The sequence below is a fragment of the Rhipicephalus microplus genome, unplaced genomic scaffold (assembly GCF_043290135.1).
Source record: "Rhipicephalus microplus isolate Deutch F79 unplaced genomic scaffold, USDA_Rmic scaffold_41, whole genome shotgun sequence".
In the NCBI taxonomy this organism is placed as follows: Eukaryota; Metazoa; Arthropoda; class Arachnida; order Ixodida; family Ixodidae; genus Rhipicephalus; species Rhipicephalus microplus.
This window is the reverse complement of record NW_027464614.1, coordinates 3,471,850-3,494,757: the sequence shown is the minus strand read 5'-3', so window position 1 is coordinate 3,494,757 and position 22,908 is coordinate 3,471,850. Positions and strand designations below refer to the sequence as shown.

The window sequence follows — 22,908 nt, the reverse complement described above, 5'->3', positions numbered from 1 at the left end:
CCAGATTGTTAGTCAAGATGAAGTCTAATGTGTGGTTACCGCGAGTGGGTTCATGTGGCGGCAGCATTTTCGACTGAGGCATAAACGCTGTAGGCCCGATTGCTCAGATTTGAGTGCGCGTTAAAGAACCCTAGGTGGTCGAAATTTCCGGAGCTCTCCACTACGGTGTCTCTCACAAACATACGTTGGTTTTAAAATGTTAAACCTCCCATAATAATAAAATCAACAGGTATTTCGGGCAATTCCGTGGTTTCAGCATTATTTTCGCAAGAATGCTTCTACTGTACAGTCAAATAATATACTAGTAATGTAGCAATTCATGAATCTTTATTGCAGAATTATATCGTGAACAACAAATGCACAATTTTTTGCTAACTTTGCTTAGAGTTCAGAAGTTCGTAAACTTGTGGCAAAGTGCTATAGCGGCCAACATGTATGCTTCTAAAGGTGTAGCGGAAGCTGCTCAGCACCACCGCATTTTTTCTATCCCGTCTGCAGCCGGCCGTCGACAGCGTGCCTACGCGCGGCCCCAGCGCCTCCTCCTCCGTGTTCGGGGAACAACGTGTTGTCGGGGCCGGCTCCGGGGATTAGCACCGGCGGCAGGCTACCTCCACTGATCTCCACTAGGTAGTGGAGATCAGTGGCTACGTCTGCTTGCTCGGGGGGGCCCCCTTTTCCTCTTTCTTGTAGAAGAACGCGGGGGTGCCTCCTTCTCTCCCTCGTCGAGGGGAGCTCTCGTCACTCGCACGGAGTGGAAATAAACAGTCTTGCCCTGCAACTCCAAACCAGCTTCACGTCTCCTTTTTCGCTGCCTCGGGCAGTCGACATTCCCGGCCGCTACAAAATTGGTGACCCGAACGCTTCAACGAACACGCCGCGATGAGCTCCGACGACAACGCTGCTGCCTCCACGCCTGCGGTCATCGCCACAGAACTGAAGCTACCAAATTTTTGGCCGAAAAATCCAAGAGTTTGGTTCAGCCAAGTGGAGGCCCGTTTTCAGCTCCGGCACATCACCTCGCAGTCGACAAAATACCTTCACGTCGTCACAGCCCTGCCACCCGAAATCGCCGACGCTATCGACGACATTTTGGTTTCACCCCCCGCGCAAGAAGAATATGACACCCTCCAAAAGACGGTGCTGGACCGCCTCGAGGCGCCTGAAGAAAGTAGACTGCAGCAGCTCTTGTGTCGCGAAGAGCTGGGCGACCAACGACCTTCCCAACTGCTGCACCGTATGCGGCAACTACTCGGTGTGCACGCGCGTCAGGACGGCCAGCTCCCACTTCTTCGTGAACTTTTCCTGCAACGGCTCCCCCAGTCGGTGAGCGTGGTTCTCGCGGGTTCAAATGAGACGTTCCTTGATCAACTAGCGCAACTTGCGGATCGCAACACGGAACAGCCGGTGAAACATAACGTGACTCACCCCATCGTCACCTCCGGGCCGCCAGTCACCGCCCGGCCACGACGGCTGTCCAGCAAAAGGCTTCAAGCTGCACGCAGGGAGTTAGAGCACATGCTGCAGCTGGGAATTGTTCACCCTTCGTCTAGCAACCATTCATCGCCGCTACACATGGTGTCTAAGGACGACGATTGGCGCCCATGTGGTGATTACAGAGCCTTGAACGCATCGACAACGCCGGACCAGTATCCTCTGCCACACATTCACGATTTCAGCGCGCGGCTGGCAGGTACGAAAATATACAGCAAGATCGACCTTGTAGCGGCATACCACCAAATCCCCGTCGAACCGCAGGACATACCAAAAACAGCCATAACAACTCCGTTCGGCCTGTTTGAGTTTGTCTGCATGCCCTACGGCTTGAAAAATGCCGCACAGACCTTTCAAAGGTTCATGGATGAAGTCACCCGGGGTCTTCCTTTCATCTTTGTCTACCTGGATGACATTTTGGTGGCCAGCAGAACGCCTGCGGAGCACGAAGAGCACCTCCACAAGCTCTTTCAGCGTTTGGATGAGCACGGTCTGGTGTTGAAACCTCAAAAGTGCGTGTTTGGAGTAGAGGCGCTCAACTTCCTCGGCCACCACATCACTGCTGAAGGCATTATGCCATTTGAATCGAGGGTGGAAGCCGTCAAGAAGTTTCCAGCTCCAACATCTTTTCGCAAGTTGAGGGAGTTCCTCGGGCTCTTAAACTTCCACCGGCGCTTCATTCCGTCTTGTGCTCGAGTACTCCAGCCATTGACCGACCTGCTGCGCCGAGACGACCAAAAGGCACCAGAATTTTGTTGGTTTGACGAACACCAGAACGCTTTTCAGAAAGCTAAGGACGAGCTAGCCGCGCCAACACTCCTCATTCATCTACGGCCTGAAGCTCCTACACGCCTCATGGTAAACGCTTCCTCCACATCGGTCGGAGCAGTGCTGCAGCAACAGGAGGGCGCCCAGTGGAAGCCACTGGGCTTCTTTTCGAAACGTCTGAAGCCTGCAGAAGCACGGTACAGCACTTTTGGAAGGGAGATGCTCGCAATCTAGTGTTCCAATAAGCATTTCCGCTACTTCCTCGAAGGCCGTGAGTTCTTCATCTTGACAGACCACAAGCCCCTCACCTACGTATTCAAAAACAACAGTTCCTCCTACTCAGAACGAGAGATTCGTCAGCTCTCATTGATCTCCGAGTTTTCTACAGACATCTGCCACGTTCCCGGGGTCGAAAACGAAGCAGCTGACGCCTTGTTTCGCGTCAACGCTTCCGGCACAGAAGTCCTGGATTTCGAAGCTATGGCCGCAGCTCAGCGGGACGACCCCGAGTTGACAAGACTGAAGGGAGGGGGATCTTCACTCGTGCTCTCGGAGGTTGCACTTCCCTACGTCCAGAGCACGATAACCTGCTATACCTCCCAGGCAGCACCACGACCTTTCGTCCCACTGAACTTTCACCGAGTGGTATTCAACACTTTCCACTCCATCAGCCACCCAGGTGTCCGCGCCACCCAGCGGCTGATAACGCAACGCTTCGTTTGGCCCGGAGTCAACGCGGACGTGCGACGATGGGCTCGGACATGTGAAACGTGTCAGCAAGTGAAAGTGGCTCGCCACAATCGGGCTGCACTACAGGAATTTCGGACTCCTGAGTCACGGTTTGACCACGTTCACCTCGACCTCGTGGAACCACTACCGCCCTGCCAAGGATTTAGGTACCTGCTCACATGCATCGACAGGTACAGCCGGTGGCCCGAAGCTATACCAATTGCGGACATATCAGCTGAGACCGTCGCGCAGGCCTTCATTCAAACATGGGTGTCCCGCTTTGGCTGCCCCACACGCATAACAACTGACCGGGGACGGCAATTCCAGAGCAACCTCTTTTCCGCACTTTCAACGCTCCTCGGCACGAAGCTGCAGCATACAACCGCCTACCACCCCGCCAGCAACGGAATGGTTGAGCGCTTCCACCGGCAACTCAAAGCCGCACTGGCGGCGAAACTCGACCGCCAGCACTGGGTGGAGAAGCTCCCGCTCGTTTTCTTGGCCTACAATGAACGGTGAAGGAAGACCTCGGCTTCAGCGCAGCGGAAATGGTCTACGGCTCAACAGTGCGCCTCCCGGGAGAATTCTTCTCCGACCAGACACCTTCCGCCCCAACAGACTCCGATTACATCGAGAAGCTGCGCGCATGGCTCGCGCAACTCAGGCCAACAGCACCTCGCATCGCCCGCAACAGGAAAGTTTTCACTTTTCCTGACATGGACTCTGCTACCCATGTGTTCGTGCGACACGACGCAACGAAGCCGCCCCTTACTCCGCGGTACGATGGCCCATTCAAAGTTTTGGGACGTACTAACAAAACCATCGCAATCGACGTGCGGGGGAAACGAGAAGTCGTGGCCGTTGACCGCGCCAAGCCTGCTCATATTGAGGTTTCCATTCAAGCAGCCTCTCACGTACGATTTCAGTGCTAACCATTGGACTGTGACCTTTCACTATTCAGCCCGTAACTGCTGTCCTTCTTTAAAAGCTCCGCAATCTAGGGGGGGGGGAGCCTTTGTAGTGGAAGCTGCTCAGCACCACCGCATTCTTTTCTATCCCGTCTGCAGCCGGGCGTCGACAGCGCACCTACGCGCGGCGCCAGCGCCTCCTCCTCCGTGTTCGGGGAACAACGTGTTGTGGGGGCCGGCTCCGGGGATTAGCACCGGCGGCAGGCTACGTCTGCTCGCTCGGGGGCCCCCTTTTCCTCTTTCTTGTATAAGAACGCGGGGGGTGCCTCCTTCTCTCCCTCGTCGAGGGGAGCTCTCGTCACTCGCACGGAGTGGAAATAAACAGTTTTGCCCTGCAACTCCAAACCAGCTTCACGTCTCCTTTTTCACTGCCTCCGGCAGCCGACCTTCCCGGCCGCTACAAAGGTATACACCCTATTTTTTCAAGAATAACTTAAGAAACGTTCTTGTGAGTGAGAAATGCCTATCTAATGCAAATATAATGGAAACCGTGAATGGTGTTCAGGACCACCTGTTCGTTCTTACGGGGACACGTGCAGCGTATGATTTACTTAGAATTTCCTATTCGCAGATTGCAAATATAATAAGGCTGTTACAGCTGTCTTTGATGACGTGCGTAATGCGTTCATTATCGAAAACAGGTATAGAGTGAAAATAAAAACTGCGGATTGTGTGTGGCTACTGATATTTGAAACAACCAACACATCTTTGCAGGGAGTACTTGCTAAATGTGCAATATTTACATTTTATGCATTGTTAAAGGCTAGAAGCAGTTTTCACTGAACGCCCTGTATTGTATTATTATAGACAGCTTAAGCATCGCATTTCGTTCACCTGATTTACGTCTCCATAATTATCGATACCACCGAACTTGCTGCTACACTGCCTTTTCGCGTGGAAGTCATCGGGAACCTACGGTGCGGCAGAGTATAGCTGTATTCATCGTACTTGAAGCTGCTGCCCACTGTGCCTTTTTTTAATTGAAAAGGACCAGTCATGTGATTAAGCGCGGCGTCCACGTACACTCTGCGGAAACAAAAAAAAAACGAAATTGTGATATTTGTAGACGTCTTATTAGATCTTTCCCGAATGTGCAGATTCTTATCTATTGGAATCTGCCCGAGTACGTGCTTGCCTGTTAGGTCTGCTCTGGCTGGTTGGTAGCTAGGGAAGGTTATATAAAACTGTTGTATCTACATTCAAAACCAAAGGGGCAACAGCATCTGAGGCCCGAGGCGGGGTAGAAACCACACACAAAAAAACGTATCCAAAAGTGAACACTCTGGTGGCTTGGAAAGGTTCTAGGCGCTGCAAGTTTGAAGAGAGAAGACTGGGTCTTCAGGTTGATTGATTGATTGATTGATTGATTGATTGATTGATTGATTGATTTGTGGGGTTTAACGTCCCAAAACCACTATTTGATTATGAGAGACGCCGTAGTGGAGGGCTCCGGAAATTTCGACCACCTGGGGTTCTTTAACGTGCACCCAAATCTGAGTACACGGGTGGGTCTTCAGGTTGAACAGTTCGTTGGGCTGAGCTTGTGGCCACGTAAAGTGAGCAAGACACTGGCTCTGAGATCGGTGAACGGAGCGTCGGCCGTCGATCAACTGACAAGCAGCCAAGCGCGTCGCGAATTATAGGGGTAATGTTGAATATATCAGCCTTATCAGTGATCACTGGTCTTTGCGCAAGCTTTGGAATAATCTCGAGTGTTCGCGTCTTGCTGGTGGAGAACCTTTGCTAACTTTGTAGTTTGCGCTGAGCATTCCAGAGCCAGGCTCTGTGGGCGAAAACCAAATCAAACAAAAAGTGGGAACAATAAAGGCGCGTGTGAATATTTCTCCGCGTTTAGCAGGAATAAATTAGTGCCCCCGATTCTATCACTTCATCCTTTTGATAAATTATATTGGTTCAGTGGCAGGTCAACAACGCTTGGGCATTCGACAAGATACATCAAATATTGGGTGGAGATAGGGAAAGAGGGTCGTCGCAGAGGGATGGAAGAATTGCACCAGTGAATCTCAGCAAGGCAGTGAATCCGGCCCGACAGCCAAGAAAACTATGGTAGTTGTATTTGTTAGCCTTTCGAGGTTTAAGTATGAATAGGATATATTTTCACTTATTTGAGGCAAATTACTCACAAGAAGTAGGGCAATGCAATAAGTATTTTGTTAATTTTCTTACGCATATAATAAGCCAGCTTGACTCAATAGCCAAGAAGTCGAGCAATTGTTACGTCTTCCTATTCCAGATGTTTGGTCTTCCGCTTCATGCGACGTTTTTGCGGACAATATCGTGGCACACAATCACACCGCATCCAGACTGACGGGTCTATCGTCGGCCGACTGTATACGAAAAAACCACTGGGCAAGCTGTGTTAAGGCACCTTTCTTGAACAGCAGAAGCGACTCGCTCGAACCCTTCTTCGGGATGCATCAGCCACACCAAAGTTACCGAAAGAGCACACCTACAAGGAGCTAGACATGACTGAAAACAGTATTGGGCATGACGACTCCGCCGTGGGCATGTTTATTATCACTTTCGTCTTTTTGATAAGGGTGAAAAAATCATTTGACAAGTGTCAGAAAAGTAACCAAATATTTCTTGTGTTTCTAGTTGCGCCAACGTGGTGAGGTAATGTGTGTGCACCTGTGCTTGCTGGAAGTGAAGTAATCTCTTTTGTAATCAGGAAGTCTTGACTGAAATCCACAAGTATACTGACGCAAATGCTTTAAAAGGGGTATCGAGAAAACTTCTCAACCTATCAACATGACATTGGATACTTTGGCAATCAATAAGAGCTCAATGACAGGCGTTGAAGATACGCTTGCGACTTTTGAAAGCAAAACTATTTATTTTGCACTCAAGGTTGACGATCTTTTATATTGCTACATACATGTTGACATTTTGTGGGACGATGCACGTGTGTGTCTGACGAAGAGCACAAAGGGTGGTCATCGCTCGTTCGCTGGTGAACCGGTCACACTATTACTGCTGGTTTTAAGTACATCTCATCCACAGCCTTGTCGATACGGCGTCGCGTCTTATCCGTAACATATTTGGTGGATGTGGAACGTTCGCCGTCCTCACCAAGAAGCCTCGCAGTTGCCGCATCGTTCAGTCTACAACCATGGCTACCAATGACAACAGCCCATCAGCGACTCCATCTGTAGCTCCAGCCACGACATACTTGACGATGCCCTACCCGCGTGATTCCGGTACACTCTCCGCACAACTTGGGCTTGACGTTGACTACTCCTTGGCTCCGTATGTACGAGCGTGTTAGCCAGACACACCGATGGGACCCTACCATGATGCTCGCCAACGTAATCTTTTATTTGGACGGCACCCCACGTGTTTGGTTCGATGCCCATGAGACCGAAATCACCAGTTGGGATATCATCAAGGAGCGACTTCGCGACATCATTGAGGACCAGTCTGGTCGCCAAATGGAAGCGCGAAAAAAACTCGGCACTCGCGTGCAGTCTCTGCAACTGAGTCGTATGTCTCGTACATACACGACATGCTCGCGTCGTGCCGGAACGTGGACGAGCAAATGACAGAGAGTGACAAGGTGAGTCACATATTCAAGGTCATTGTGGACGAGGCTTTCAACTTGCTCGTGTACACTAACGTCAGGACCGTCGATGTGATTATTAAAGAATGCCGCCACTTCGAAAAAACCAAAAGCCGCCATGCCCTGCCTCAACTTACGCGGCTACCAAACATGGCTGTTACATCTACCTGCACCGATCTCAGTGCCGCATCCTCCATACAAGAGAACGTGACACGTATAGTTCGACGGGAACTTCAGTCGTCAAATCCGGCGCCATTTTCTTCACTTCCACTCGACCATGGCACCGAACAAACACCTCAGGCGGTCTCTGTTATTCAAGCCGTCGTGAGGCAAAAAGTTGCAAAAGCTCGGTTTTCATGTGACCTGCTCTGTTTCCCGACCCGCCTCCGGACCGATGACAATAAATGTACCGCGCCGTGACTCATATTTTCTTCCGCGATCCCACAATCTGACGAAATGGAGAACAGCAGACGACAAGCCAATCTGCTTCCGCTGTCTCCATTTCTCCCACTACTGTCGCAAACTTGCATGCCCCACCATTGGAGCCAATTTTCATCCTCTCCTTGATCATACGCGGACCCCCGTCAGTATCCGCCCAGCCGTGAGTATTCTGCTTCCGACGCACCTAACAGCCGCTCTACCTCTCATTCACCGTCACCGCAACGCCACTGTTCTCCGTCGCCCCAACCCCGCCGCTATCCATCGTCGACTAACTCTGGATCTTCCCGGACGGAAAACTAGATTATTCAGCTCCTGGAGGTAGTGCTGCATCAAGTGCGAGTGACCCAAATCCTTCGTTGACGCTCCCTACTAATAAGATTTTGCTGGAAGTGCGCGGGGACGGTCTTTCTTTGACGGCTTTATTTGACACTGGAGCTCAGGTGTCTATATTGAGTGCTCGTCTCTGTCACCGCCTCAAAAAAATTCCGCCATATCCACGAAGTGAATGATGATGAGTGGGCGAAGCTCCGGAGGGAAACCTGGTAAACCATAAATCCTCTGTACATTTTGCCCACTTGATTTTATTACATCGCTCCCCCTAGCGTACGTCGCCGCACTAAATCGAACGATTGCCTTCAACCAACGACACGCGCCATATGTGACATCATTCATATTTTATAAGATCTCGCGTCTTTCATCAACTACAAGTACCGCTTTCTAGTTTATAACATCTTGCATCTTTTCATCATCAGCTACAAGTACCACCATCTAGTAAACACTACAAGAACTAAACGAGAGGTGGCTACATACAGGAAACGGTACCGCCATCTAGTGAACACTGCAAGAACTAAACTAGAGGTGGCTAGATACAGGGGACGGTGCCGCCATCTAGTGAACACTGCAAGAACTAAACTAGAGGTGGCTACATACAGGCTACAGGGGACGCACAGCCCACGCCCTAAGGAGCTTCGCCCCTAAAAAGTACTCATTTTTGCCGCAACAAAAGCCGTCCATGTCGCCGATGATGGAAGTTTGGCCGTCATTGGAATGTGTACAACACGTATTAGCCTTGCCGGCCGCCATGTTCCTGTTTTATTTACCGTGCTCGACAATTGCCCTCATAACGTCGTCTTCGGGATAAACTTCTTATCGACACATTCGGCCCTGATCGACTGTTCCGCCGGCACTCTCTGTTTAGAAATACCTCTTCTTCCAGATTCTCGCCCCGAGCTGCCGAAAGCCTTTGTATCACAAACTTCAGTCGGATACTGCCAGAAGCCCTCAAATTCATGGAATTGGCAACAAGTTCACCTGTTGTTGAAGGTGATTATGTCGATACGCCTATTACTGATGTTCTCCTGGCGCGCGACATCACTGTGCCACACTCCGTCGTAACCATGGCCTCTAACCGAACATGTCTGCTAATTATAAATTTTGGTTTCACGCAGCAAGTACTACCACACAGAATTTCAGTCGCCACGCTTCGACCCTTAATAGACGCCCACGTCGCCGCATTTGCAGCTGACGCATGCTCCGATCTTCCATGTCGCCCGCAGGATGCCACATCCCTCGATGCGGCCTTGCGCCCCATGATCTATTTGAAACTCAAACCTGAGCAGTCCGACGCCCTATTCCGCCCTATGGCTTCATACCGCGAAATATTTGACATCGACCGCATTCCACTCGATCAGATTTTCCTCGTGAAGCACCGCATTATTACAGCTGATTCTCCTCCCATTTATTGGCCGACCATACCAGGTGTATGCCATGGAGCGTAAGGTAATTCAAGAAGAAGTCAACAAGATGCTAGCCAAAGGAATTATTGAACCCTCCTCGAGCCCTTGGGCACCTCCTGTTGTGCTCGTAAAAAGAAAGATGACACGTGGCGCTTCTGCGTTGATTACCACTATATTAATCGAATCACGAAAAAGGATGTTTACCATTTGCCCCGAATTGATGACGTCCTCGATTGGCTTCATGGCGCACGATACTTTTCTTCAATCGACCTACGTTCTAGCTATTGGCAGATTGCGGTGAACGAGAAAGAGCAAGAAAAGACTGTTTTTGTAACTCCCGGTGGCCTATACTAATTCACGGTGATGCCGGTGTGGCTATGCAACGACCCAGCCACAGTTGAGCGTATGATGGAATCGCTATTGCAAGGGTTTAAGTGGTCAACATGCCTGTGTTACCTGGAAGGATGTCATTGTATATTCGCCTACATTTGAGACACAGCTCCAGCATTTGTCAGCGGTTCTCGACATCTGCCGCACTGCTGGTCTTCAACCAAACTCATCGAAATGTCGTTTTGGCCGCCAGCAGATTACGGTGTTGGGCCACCTTGTCGACGCATCAGGTGTGCAGCCTGACTCACAGAAAATTCGTGCCAGCACGTTAAAGAACCCCAGGTGGAATAAATTTCCGGAGCCCTTCACTACGGCGTCTCTCGTAATCATATAGTGGTTTTGGGACGTTAAACCCCACATATCAATCAATCAAAATTCGTGCCATCACGAGCAGTATACCCCAGTCTGTCAAGGACGTCCGCAGATTTGTGGGACTTTGTTTCTATTTTAGAAGGTTCGTCAAAGATTTTGCAACGATCACTCGATTACTCACCGAACTCCTGAAGAAAAACGTGACTTTTACGGGTGGTTCCGCTCAAGCTGCCGCTTTTTCTCAACTCATCACCATCCTCACGACTTCACCTATATTGGCCCACTTTGAACCGTCCGCTCCAACAAAAGTTACAAACGATGCGAGTGGTCACGGGATTGGAGCCGTCCAAGCCCAACGCCAGCGGGGATACGACCGAGTCATCGCCTACGCTAGCCGCCTTCACACAGCTGCCGAGCACAGCTATTCAATAACAGAGCGTGAATGTCTTACTCTTGTTTGGGCAGTCACGAAGTTCCGCCCATATTTATATGGCACGAGTTTCTCGGTAATAACGGACCACCATGCGCTGTGTTGGCTTTCGTCACTGAAGGATCCTACTGACCGGCTCGCGCGCGGGGCTCTGCGACTGCAAGAGTATACCTACGCGGTGGCGTACTATTCCGGATGCCTACATCGAGACGGAGACTGCCTGTCCCGCTACCCGGTTGCTGAGTCGAGCTCTATGCCTGACACCGACACCGAGCCTGGCGTCTTTTCTCTTTCACAAACGACATGCATTTGTGACGAGCGTCCTTGATGCGTCCTTGCGTGCTATCATTGAGCGCCTCGAATCACCTTCTTCCAATCAGTCCCATCGCTCATTCGTGCTCTATGGTGGTGTATTATACCGCCAATGTTTTGAGCCGAATAGACCGGCCCTGCTGCTTGTCATTCCGAAACACCTTAGCTCGGAAGTTCTACTTGAATTTCATTACCTTCCGACTGCTGGTCACCTTGGTGTGTCATGCACTTACGACCAAATACGCCGACACTTAATTTGATCAGGGCTTGCACGCTCAGTCAGAAGATACGTTGCGGCTTGTGAGAAATGCCAGCGCCGCAAAACACCATCGACACTTCCCGCCGGATGCCTTCAACCACTTGACCACTCTTCCGTGTTGAACCATCAGAACCACTCTTCCGTGTTGGCTTGGACCTACTTGGCCCTTTTCTCTTGTCTTCCTCGGGTAACAAGTGGGTAGCCACGGCCACCGACTACTCCACGCGTTATGCCATCACACGAACTCTTGCAACAAGCTGCGCCACAGATGTCACCGACTTCCTCCTCAAGGAGGTGATTTTGCAACCGGTAGCCCCAGGGCAGCTGCTTACAGACCGTGGCTGCACCTTTTTGTCGAAGGTAATAGCCGCCATCTTGCAATCATGTCAAACGTGACACAAGCTGACTACGTCATACTAGCCGCAAACCAATGAACTCACGGAGCGTCTAAACGGAACTCTTACAAACACGCTCGCTAAGTAAGTTTCTGCCAACCAGACTGACAGGGACCTCACGTTGCCGTACGTCACATTTGCCTATAATTCTTCTCGCCATAACACTGCCGCTCACTCCCCATTTTTTCTGTTGTTCAGCCGAGAACCTACATTACCCCTAGATGCAGTCATTCCGTCTACAACAACACTGACCAGCAAATATGCCCTTGACGCTAGTACTCGGGCTGCCCTTCACGCGAAATCACCCGCACTCGCTTTCTGGCCTCTTAAGAAAACAAGCAGTGTTTGTACGATCAACGGCACCGCGACGTGCACTTTTTACCCGCATAATTGGTGCTGCTGTGGTCCCCGACCCGTCAAGTCGGCTTGTCGGAAAAACCTATTTCCCGCTACACGGACCCATAGTGAGTGTTTTGTGAAATTACTCCTCTGACATACCAAATTGCCCCTGCTGCCCCATCGCATTCAACTGCCTCACCGACCACCGATATCGTACATGTGGCACGCTTGGAACTATACCACTCTCCCGCTGACGTTGACATCTAGATTCGCCGAGACGGCGCTTCTGCCGCCGGGGATTATGCTACATGCATGTTGACATTTCGTGGAACGATGCGCGTGTGTGCCTGACGAAGAGGACGAAGGGTGGTCTCCGCTCGACCGCTGGTGAACCGGTCTCGCCATTACTGCTGGTTTTAATTACATCTCATCCACAGCCTCGTCGATACGGCGTCGCGTCTTATCCATAACAATATGAAAGCACGAGATGAAACCACTATATGTGGTATTATCTGAAGAGGAAAACAAGAAAGAGTTAATTTGCACTTAGTTTGTAGATTGCGCTCAAGGTAATGTCATAACACAAACACATATGACTCCCCCCCCCCACCCATGACGAAAAGGTCTGACGCAAACCGCTTGTGATTTGTTCGTCTTTTCTTCTTGAGGCACTTTGTGGGTACACACTATTACTTCAACCTTACAATATCTTGATCATTGTCCTTTCATTTATCTGAGGGAGGAGGGGGTGCTCTTGAGGAAGCCTGCCATTTTACGTGCTTTTGTCGTATCGAACTTATTGCACAGGACAGCTCTGTTGCCTTTATATTTTGTTGCCTATTCACACACTCGCTAGACATCAGAGTGGTAGCAGTCTTGGAAGCATACAGAACGTTCCTGCCAATAATTACGAACAGAGCAATGTCGCGTCCACATTGTGCATCTCAGCCTACAAGACAACAGCAAATGACGTATATTTGCGAGGAAAACTCAGCTTCTATCAGCAGTTAACTGTATCATGCAAGCATATAGAAAAGGGAAAAATAAAGGATACTCCCCGCAAAGTGCACCCGAACGTGTCTAAAAAACGTTAGCACATAACGTTTCAGTCGCAGCTGTAAACAGTTAAACTGCAAGTGTGAAAGGAACTAAAAAACATGGCTGATGTGCTCGTACGACTGCGACTCATCGCCTAAAATTGTAAACAGTGGTTAAGAGGCCAAGTGCAAGCAAGGCAAACAAGCGAAAGCACCTCGAGTTTGCAAGGTCGCATCAAGAATAGACCGAGGACCACAGGGATAAAAGGTGGTTCTCACAGACAAATCATCGTTTACGACATGGTTACGACAAGGCAGCGAGTCAGGCGGCCACTAAACTGACGTTCCTACACCACAGCGCACAGAGCATATTGGGGCTAGACTGGCGGTGAAGGTGAACCTACCCGCTGTGTGTGTGTCGTGTTTTTTGAGGCCCTGTCGTGTTGCGCTTCGGCGTGTTACTTATGAATCCTTGCCAACTAACCCGCCAACGTGTCCTAAAGAACCTCAATTATATGCTGTTCCAGCACACACTGCTTTCATAGGTTTGTGCGATGTCATCACTTAAAAAAAGGCACCAACTACAACAAAAACAAGAAAGACGTTTGGCAGTGCGTAGAAGACGCGGTGAGTAAAGGCCGGCACTCATGACGCCAAACTTTTCAGCACATGAGAGTGGCTGAGGAAGTTACTTTTACGGGTCATTCGTGTCTCAGTGAGGTGAGAAGGGCCTTCATTTTTTTTTCGTGGAATTTGTACGTAAGGTCAAAAATAAACTACCTTATCAAGTACTGGCACTACCGCCCACTGGCTACATCTCTACTGCATGAAGTATAGAATTGCATGCACTAGGCTATATCCCTATAGTGGAGGTGCACTGTGTACACAATGACATCTACTGCGCTCTTAAGGCATGCAGCGTAAAACTGATTGATTGATTGATATATGGCGTTTAACGTCCCAAAACCATGATATGATTATGAGAGACGCCATAGTGGAGGGCTCCGGAAATTTTGACCACCTGGGGTTCTTTAACATTCACCCAAATCTGAGCACACGGGCCTACAACATTTCCACCTTCATCGGAAATGCAGCCGCCGCAGCCGGGATTTGATCCCGCGACCTGTGGGTCAGCAGCCGAGTACCTTAGCCACTAGACCACCGCGGTGGGCATGCAGCGTAAAACTGCGCGTTCTATTATCAAACAAATGAGAAGTTATACATCAGATAAGAAAATTCCGTGAGAACGGGTTTGAAACTCACCTATGAAAACTATTAGAACAATTATCCATTTTGCTAATACCAGAAGCAATCTCGCAGAAGTACAATTTATCTGCCTTTCTTCATTGCAGCGTCTGCATGCAGCACGAGTACAGTAAATCGACATAATTTTTTTTCTTTAAATAGGACCCTATCACTATGTTTGCTATGCTTCTGATCAGAGCCTTCGCGTACAATACGAGCTTCCTGACAATACATGTCTACAAAAGAAATATGAAAGCATTAAGCAAAAAAAAGCAGCAATGTGTAGGTGCGCACTAACCTGACGCCGGCTTTGTTACAGCGACGAACCATGTCACGGAATTGAGTCTCGTTTCCACTGCGAGTTTCAATTTTGTAACTGACAGGCTGGTACCTTTCGTATCACGGTCGTTTCTCCTTCTCTACGGAGGCCATACCGTGCTCATTTACTGGTGATGTCTTTTTAAAATAAACACAAGGGTATCAATCGTGGAAAACTGGATAATGAAAGAATAGAATGAATAAAATGGTGACAGTTGCTAAGGTTAATATTTTTTTGTATTTTCAACCCCGATAACATAGGAGGGGCAAATACGATAGATCGGCTGATCAAAATCCTTATTGTCAACTTTAGAGCGTGTGCTCGTGCGCAGCAAGCTGCTCACACGTCGGGACTAAAAGGCCTAATCTCTCCGGCACGACGAGGGCCCGCTGTACAGCTAAAAACTCTTTATTGAAGTTGGAGCTGCGTAGAGCCACCTGCAAGTTTTAGCTGTTACTTCCGTAGCCGACATGCCAGAAGATATGCCTTACGTTCGCCAAGCTTTTATTGCGATGGCAATTACATTGACGCTCTCGGCTGGATTTCGCCGCCGGCGTCAGCGTCAATGTCATGCACCGTATATATATATATATATATATATATATACATGCAAGAAACGCAACGTGGCATCGAACGTGCAACCTGCGCGTCGTAAATGCGAGGCGTTAAACACTGAACCACCGTGGGGTACCTCCTAGGGCATACAAACGGCAAGCTATTTATATCTACCACTCACCGCTGTTTCCTGGTATCTCGGGGGGGGGCTGTTGTATTTTTAGCATTATCAGCAACATGGCGCAGTGAGCGTGCGGCGGCTCTTAGCGCTCACGCGTACTTTGGCCCACGTGGGGAAAAAGGGGTGTACGCTCGATCACGCGCCCTTATAGGGGAGACCCGCTCAAGTTTGCGCGGTGACGCCAGCGATTGCCTTTCCCCTGCCAGAAAAAGCGCACAACAGTAGCGTCTTCCGACCCTTCCGCTCCTTTTGGCTTCCACGCATTTGCGAAGCGTGCGCTGCACGTGAAACGTCCCTCGTACCGCGATGTCACCCCAACAGAAAAGGGGAAACTATTACGGCGTCGTCAACAGTCACAATACCATGCAAACACGAAGGGGTTGACTCCACCAGTAAAATTCTACCGATTTCCAAACCGATGGTACGAAACAAACAAACGACAGTAATGGATTAAAGCAGTGCGCCGAAAAAAGTAAGAAACATTTTCTTCATATACATTAGCAGGCCCACAGTGCATTAAAAATAACAGCTGTTAATTTCTGCGCCACCGTTCCTCTAATCTATCGAGTTACGGAGACATGCACGTCCCCATCTTGAAAGTATAAATTTTCAACGTCCGTCTTTAGAACGCTCTTAAAAATAGCGAACAAATATTTTATGCTGCTACTATTATTCGATATTGTTGGAGACGTAGTAGTTGAAGCTGTGTACACGTGTGGTATTGTTGATGTGTTGTTATATATTTTATATCTACGCAGCGCTGACGGAAGTGTGTGATTGCCAAAAGCTTGGACAATGATTTGTAGCAGACATTTTGTGAGAAACTGCAAAAATGACTCAAGTCTGCACCCGTCTTATGTGCCGACAGTGTTTCCAGCGGCTTACAAGAAACGGGCACATCACGTGGAAACGGCGCAGAGGTATGATAGGCAGTGAAGCGCATAACTATCTATGCATTTTAAAGCATTTTCTGAGGACTCTTGATTCCTCGTTTCAAGCTCAGCGAGAATTCGTTCCGCGTATGCGCAATTATCAAGTCAAGCGAAAATAGAAGGGTTTTGATCGAACAAGGCACTTTAGCACCGTTACTTGTTAAGGGTAAGATTGGAACGCGGTTAGTAACAAGCACATTACTTCTTTAATAGCTTTAGTACAAAGTAGAAACGACTGACGCAACAGACAATGCAAAATATTTAATCAATAAATTTTCATACGCAGCTGTCTCCGTGAAGTTCATGTATGAAGCGTTTCTGTGCACACAGATGTACACAATTGTAGTTTTTTTTTAATGGGGCGTTTTGCCATCGTACATGTTTTTATAGAGTTTGGTTTCGTATGCAGTACTTGTTTTATTTTGTGAATGTAAGGCGTTACTAACAGCATCACGGAAACCGCGTCTACTCAATTTCAGACTTCTTGTACAATTTATACTTGAAGATGATAAAAAAACTATTATTATCAGCCGCACTACAGATATGCTCAATGATGATCACCGTACAATATCTGCATAAAAAAAACTCCAACGTATGAACATTGTTGTGAACGGCACGATCTAATCTCTGTCACAACTTTATTTTGCTTAGGTGGAAGCGTCACTCTGTGAGGGCAGCCGGATCAGCACAAAATTCTGTGGAGCAGGCTGTGCCACAAGGTATTGCTCAAGACGACGCAGCAATGCAAGATGAAGAGAACTCTGTTTTCCTCGATGTATATGACTCGCTTTCAATCTATTTAGAATCGCTAGAGACGCCATCGATGTAATTACATTTGCCGCTGGAGATGCGACGCTCCCGCTTGAGTGTACAAGACCACGAGAACTATGAAAAAAAGAAAAAAAATGCATTAGCCGTTGTTGCACGTCCGTTGGCAGATACAGTGAACAAGTTGTTACTGAGTGTGCAGGGGCCGCCCGAACAACACGGTGCATTTTTGATACGTGACCAAGATAAAATGTCTTTATAGCAATGCGCTCTTCCCCTGCAGATTAGACACACACAAAAAAGTTTCTCTGAAAGCTGGGCGCTCATCATGATGGTACGCACGCTGTTCGTGAACTCAAAGTACCCGCGATGAGAACGGTGATAATGCAAGGAAAGACACGCGAGATAGATGTCAATTTTCCTTGTGGGTGAGAAAGAAGCCCCAGAACGACCATTTATTTTTGAAATGCTGTGTATACACCGCACGATAACTTGGGTCGGTGCTGGTAGATTAAGGTATCCCAACTAATAGCAGTCACAGCGCAAGAACCGCTTAACCTAAAGCACGAGGAGCGGCCTTACCCATGCATCCAGTAACAAACATAGTGCATAGTACACACAGTAAACCAAATAAAACAGGTATATAATTATGAACGTGCAGAAAGTTTTATTCACCTCCAACGTCGTAAACAGCGTCGTCTTTCACTTGCGAAACGCACTTCGCTCTGACGAGGACGGCGTCGTCTGCTACTACTTGCTTCGCTGCCCTTTCACCAAATTCCTCCCACCAAAAAAAATCCTCAATTGCGGCATCCTAATAAATGCGGACAGAGCGCATACATCATAACCGCGCGCGACGCGAGACTCTCAAAAACACGTGCAGAACGCGTGCAGCGTACGAGCAAAGCAACGCGTTTTCAAGTAGGTTGAAAGGGACAGCGGAGGGGCCAACACTTGAGTAACCAGTTTTCTCCCAACATTGACTGACAGCGCCACGCTCCGCAGCGCCTCCCTCGGCGTGGTTCTCCTCTATCTTGCAGTGAGGATGATCGTACATCTTGGCTAGCCTTTGGATTTTGCCAGCGCGGTTCTGTTGTAGTTTCCGGGCGCACGAAGGTCACTGCAATTGTTGCACAGCCTCCATTTGCGAAAAGGGCGCGCTTTTCAGATACAGCGAAGTAACAACTGAGACGCTTATTCACGTTCATCTGTACCTGTAGGTACGTTTTGTGCGTCATTTTTGCGTGAGAAACGCGGGGCACGTTTCAATCTGCTTGTCATTCTGCGCGTGACCTTCCAATTCGTTGCTATCGCATTCATTGCTTCGTCTTTGCGGCAAAGCTGTGACTTTCTGTATACTGGGCATGTCCATGCCTGTATGTATGGGTAAAGTCATATCGAGGAGCGCGGTATTTGGTTTCGCTCTCATACCTAGAAGGCTTAGTATTAACTTCTGTGTTCTGCTGAATGCACAGTGTGAGAAGAGACGAAGGCTTCGAGCCAAGCAAAAGTGCAGGTTAAGGTGGATTGAATCCGTCTTACGTCATGGTAGCTGGTATATGCACTGCGCCTTTTCTTTATTACCAAACCTCATCGACGGAGACAAATTTTTATGGGAGGCCTCAGAAAGAAGTGTATCCAACTCGGCTTCTTTATTAGCTGTTAATAAATAAGCGACGAACATGCACGGTACTCACCTCTAAAACATTAGACACCTGTTAGCGGTGCCGGTAATCAAAGATGTATTAGGCGGTTGAGCAAAACCATACATTATCTACTTTGATACTCATGCACGTCATGCAAAGCTGCGCATATCCGTAAAACCAGTAGCTTTCTAGAATTTGATGATAAATACAAACAGTTAGAGCCAAAAAGAAAAAAGCTCTTCGCAACCCTGTACATCTCAAAATGAACCATTCGAAAATAATATCCTAATTTTGAAATTTCATGGAGAGCAGGCCTGCTCGATTTTGTTCCGTAACGCCTTTGTCCGCTTTTTTTAACGAGTGCTATGCACAGGAGGTGTTCAATCACGCAAACACGTAACTTAATAAAAAGTGGCTCTTCGCAGCTGTCGGGGATTGTAGGCTTTTGTACATTTTAGTTTCTCACCCCGCCCTTGTCATGCTGAAGTTCTGCACATGAAGCCAATCTAAAGTGAACTAGTCATTCCATTGGGCAGTTTGGACGCCCTCCTAATTGTTTATGTGTCATGTTAGTGGTCAGGAAACAGACCGCTCATGGTAACACCACCTTCCATGTTAATTAGCTTTATAAATTCTACAAAACTCATGTCTTCCTAATGCTGTGAAAATTTCTATTCTATGAAATTCCTCGTTAAAAGCATCACTGATATGCCAATATAATGTTCTAGCACAGCATACTTGGCGTCAGCAATGGCGTTACTCTCGTAAGAGCGCCGCGTTTATCCATGTGCGCATAAACAGCACTTGTGCGCAAGCGTGCAAAGCCAAACGTCGTGCTGTAACGTACGAAATGTCGTTACGGAGGCTGCGCAAGCCATGTTGCAGCTCGTGATTGCCATAAACATGTTCGCAGAGCTATGGCGATTCGCTCTGTCGTTAAGTGATATTACAACGAAAGCTGTTGTGGGATCACAACACCGGTCACGTGCGGTGCTGTAGTTGTCCGTCGCCGCCGGTGTCGGTAACTACTATCACACAAAATAAGAAATAAATCTCAGTAAATAAAAACACAAAAGGCGTAGTGCGATACGAACTCGGGTCCCCTGCGTGCCAGCGCAGTATTGTGCCACCGAGCCATGCCGGAGCTTGGAACTCGCTTGCAAACTTGCCCTATAGGCAGGCTTGATGTTGGGAAAGGAAGCGCGTTAATATGAGTATTGAAGCGTTTTAAATAGCATAGGAACAACCAGGCGTCACACAATGCGAATTGCGTAACGAGTGGGTCATCCAACGCTGCAACCGATCACAAGGCTTTTTATTGATTACCTAATAATTGCAGAGCATACCCAAAATTCAGACCTAATTCTTCATCTTCGTCAACCACTGCACGAAAAATTAGAACAAAATTTCTCGCAAATGTGTGGTGTACATCAGGATTCTCTGAAGAATGACTGAAGATAGCATAATGAATGCCGGCCCACTACTCATAAAGTATGCTTATTTATTGCGTAGTGGGTACACAGCAATCGTGCTTGTAGCACCTACCAAAACAATGTTCAGAAAAGTCTATTTAAGGCTTCTCTACCAGCTTTCGCGACTGTGCTGCGCGTTCCGTGGAAGCCTGGCATTTTTTTTTCTTCATTTAGTGACGATTTTACGTAGCTGTGGACGACTTTGTGGGCCGTGATATATTCATAATTATTCTGATAACAAAAAATTGGTATGAGCCAAGGTGTAACGAAAATCAACCGAATAACGATCAAGCTTGTGTATGCAATGTACGACACCCCCCTGCACGTTCGGCGCACGCTGGTTCAATAACGCTTTAATCGTGGTCCTAAACATCGAATATTAATATTCTAAATAACGTGTTAATTTGGGACTTTTTTAAAAAACGTGTAAGAGAAAAATGCCATGCATTAAAGGCGATAACGCGCTTTATTTAAACAAACGTCCTGATAACACTATAAAAACGGTTGTACTGTTTTTGTTGATAACTAATTTAAGTGAACGTCTAGGTGCGGCAAAGACCCTCAGTTACTAAGCATAACTTGTGGGCAAAGACGACAGGTGTGGGCAAAGACGACAGAGCCCCCTGCAACACTAGCATAGCTAACAATTTTTTGGGGCTAGGAGGCGCGGGTGGCGTGTTCAGCCGCACTTTATGTTGGTTCGTGGCTGCGTTTGTATGTGTGTGTGTGTATATGTCAATAAGCAAGACCGCACAATTTCAGGCGGGCAGGGTAGAGGGGGCCTGAATGCTGGTCCGCCTTTTTTCCGTCGGCTAAGCAAGGGTCTGTATGCAGGTTGGCCCACATAGCTTGGCTAAAATCTTACGTTAGGTATATAAGGTACGCCGAAAGCAACATGAACCAAGTGCATTCTATTCACACGAGCTGACAGCTACTAAGGCTTTTTTTTTATTTTCCAACAACTAATAGATCATGCTCCAATGCTCCAGTGGCACATCGTTTAAGTTATAGACTGAATACATAAATCATGACCGCAACGTCGTATTCTCTGGTGTGTTTACCATTGATGTTGCTTGTAGGCGTATCTATCTATCTATCTATCTATCTATCTATTTATCTATCTATCTATCTATCTATCTATCTATCTATCTATCTGCCTATGCCTCAGATGTAACTTTCTCACAGCATGCTACATGTACAATCCGAGGAACTCCGATTCAACCGTAACGTATAGGCTCTTTAAAGAATATAACGAAGTAGTCGCTAACGCATGGTGGTAGAAAAATTTTTGGTCTGTATAAGGATGTGTGAAAAGTGTACATGTGTTACGAGGTAATTATAAGCATGACGACAAAATGTGCGACTTGCCTGAACACCGCCGTAGCCACGCGGTCCAAGAAACCTCTCGCATTCTTCGGCAATGTCGTCGAACCTCCACTCAAATAAGTGCACGATCACACTTCGACCGGGTACCATATTCGGCTCTTTGTTGGTTCCATAGACATAGAGGCAGAAGAGCAAAACTATAGCCCTAGACCGTAGGTAAGTTTGCGACGTCCACATAATTTTGCTTGCAAGCCGACCTGCGTCTGGCCTAGTACTATTTGGCGAAGAAAGCAGGTGATAGCTCACTTAGCGTTGGCCTTCTATCCACAGAGAGAGCGTGTGATGTTTGCTTTATTTTTCTCTTTCGTTCATAAGGTATGATCGAGGCCGTCTCTTGAAGAGCGTTCCCTTCTGAGCGTGTTTTATTGCCAAAGGCTTACAGCGACAGACACGAGATGTTCCGCGTACAAATGCGACCACTGCCTCTTCCTCTTGTGAAGAGTTTATGAAGTGTGCCGAACTGGCTTTTGCGTTTATCTCACGCAGGCGATGCGTTATGTACGCGTGAGCGACCACCTCTGTGAGTGGCCGTGTTTGAGTGGCCATTGGATAAAAAGAATTCTCGGTGTCGTAAAGTGGTTTCGCAAGAATGCGGTCTTTCATTCACAAGATAAGTGAAAATACACGTACAGGGGGAGAGCACTCTTGGGTTGAACACGCGAACTCACTATAAGCGTCGCGTAATGCACATCGGCAGAAGCACTGCACATGCGGTGCACGTACTTTGCGATACACTCTTTTCACAAGGCACACACGTCATGTACACTTTTGTTTGTCATCTGCTAGCCGCATTTTTTTGTCGGCTGAACCAGCGTGTTCGGCTTTTCAAGGTACATTTCGATAAAAAAATTAGAGCGTGAATACCAATATTAGTATGCAGCAATTTACGTTTTGACTGTTGAAGAAAGAAATCTGGTAAGAATGATGATAACTGATGATTAGTGGAGGTTAGAGGCGCGAGGGCCATACGTGGCCAAAAAGCGCCATGCCCTTTATTTATGTAAGGAATGACCAATGATTGCGATGATAGGGTGAATTGTGCCTGTATAGAGGCCTGAAAGCACGTGCTATATGCAAGCATAAATGGTGTGTATAGATTATAAATTTATGGCATTGATATGTGGTGTGATCCAAGGGTGTGGGATAATTTCCAAATAACAATGGTACGTACAAGTGAGCGATCGGGAAAAAAGGCAAGTATGCTTCCTCAAGGTTTT

General features: G+C 48.0%; 1 pseudogene; it reads right to left on the bottom strand.

Moving 5' to 3' along the window:
* Positions 1-4,795: 4,795 nt before the first annotated feature.
* LOC119168448 (alpha-amylase-like) lies at positions 4,796-21,877 on the bottom strand (annotated as a pseudogene).
* Between the last annotated feature and the right edge of the window lie 1,031 nt (positions 21,878-22,908).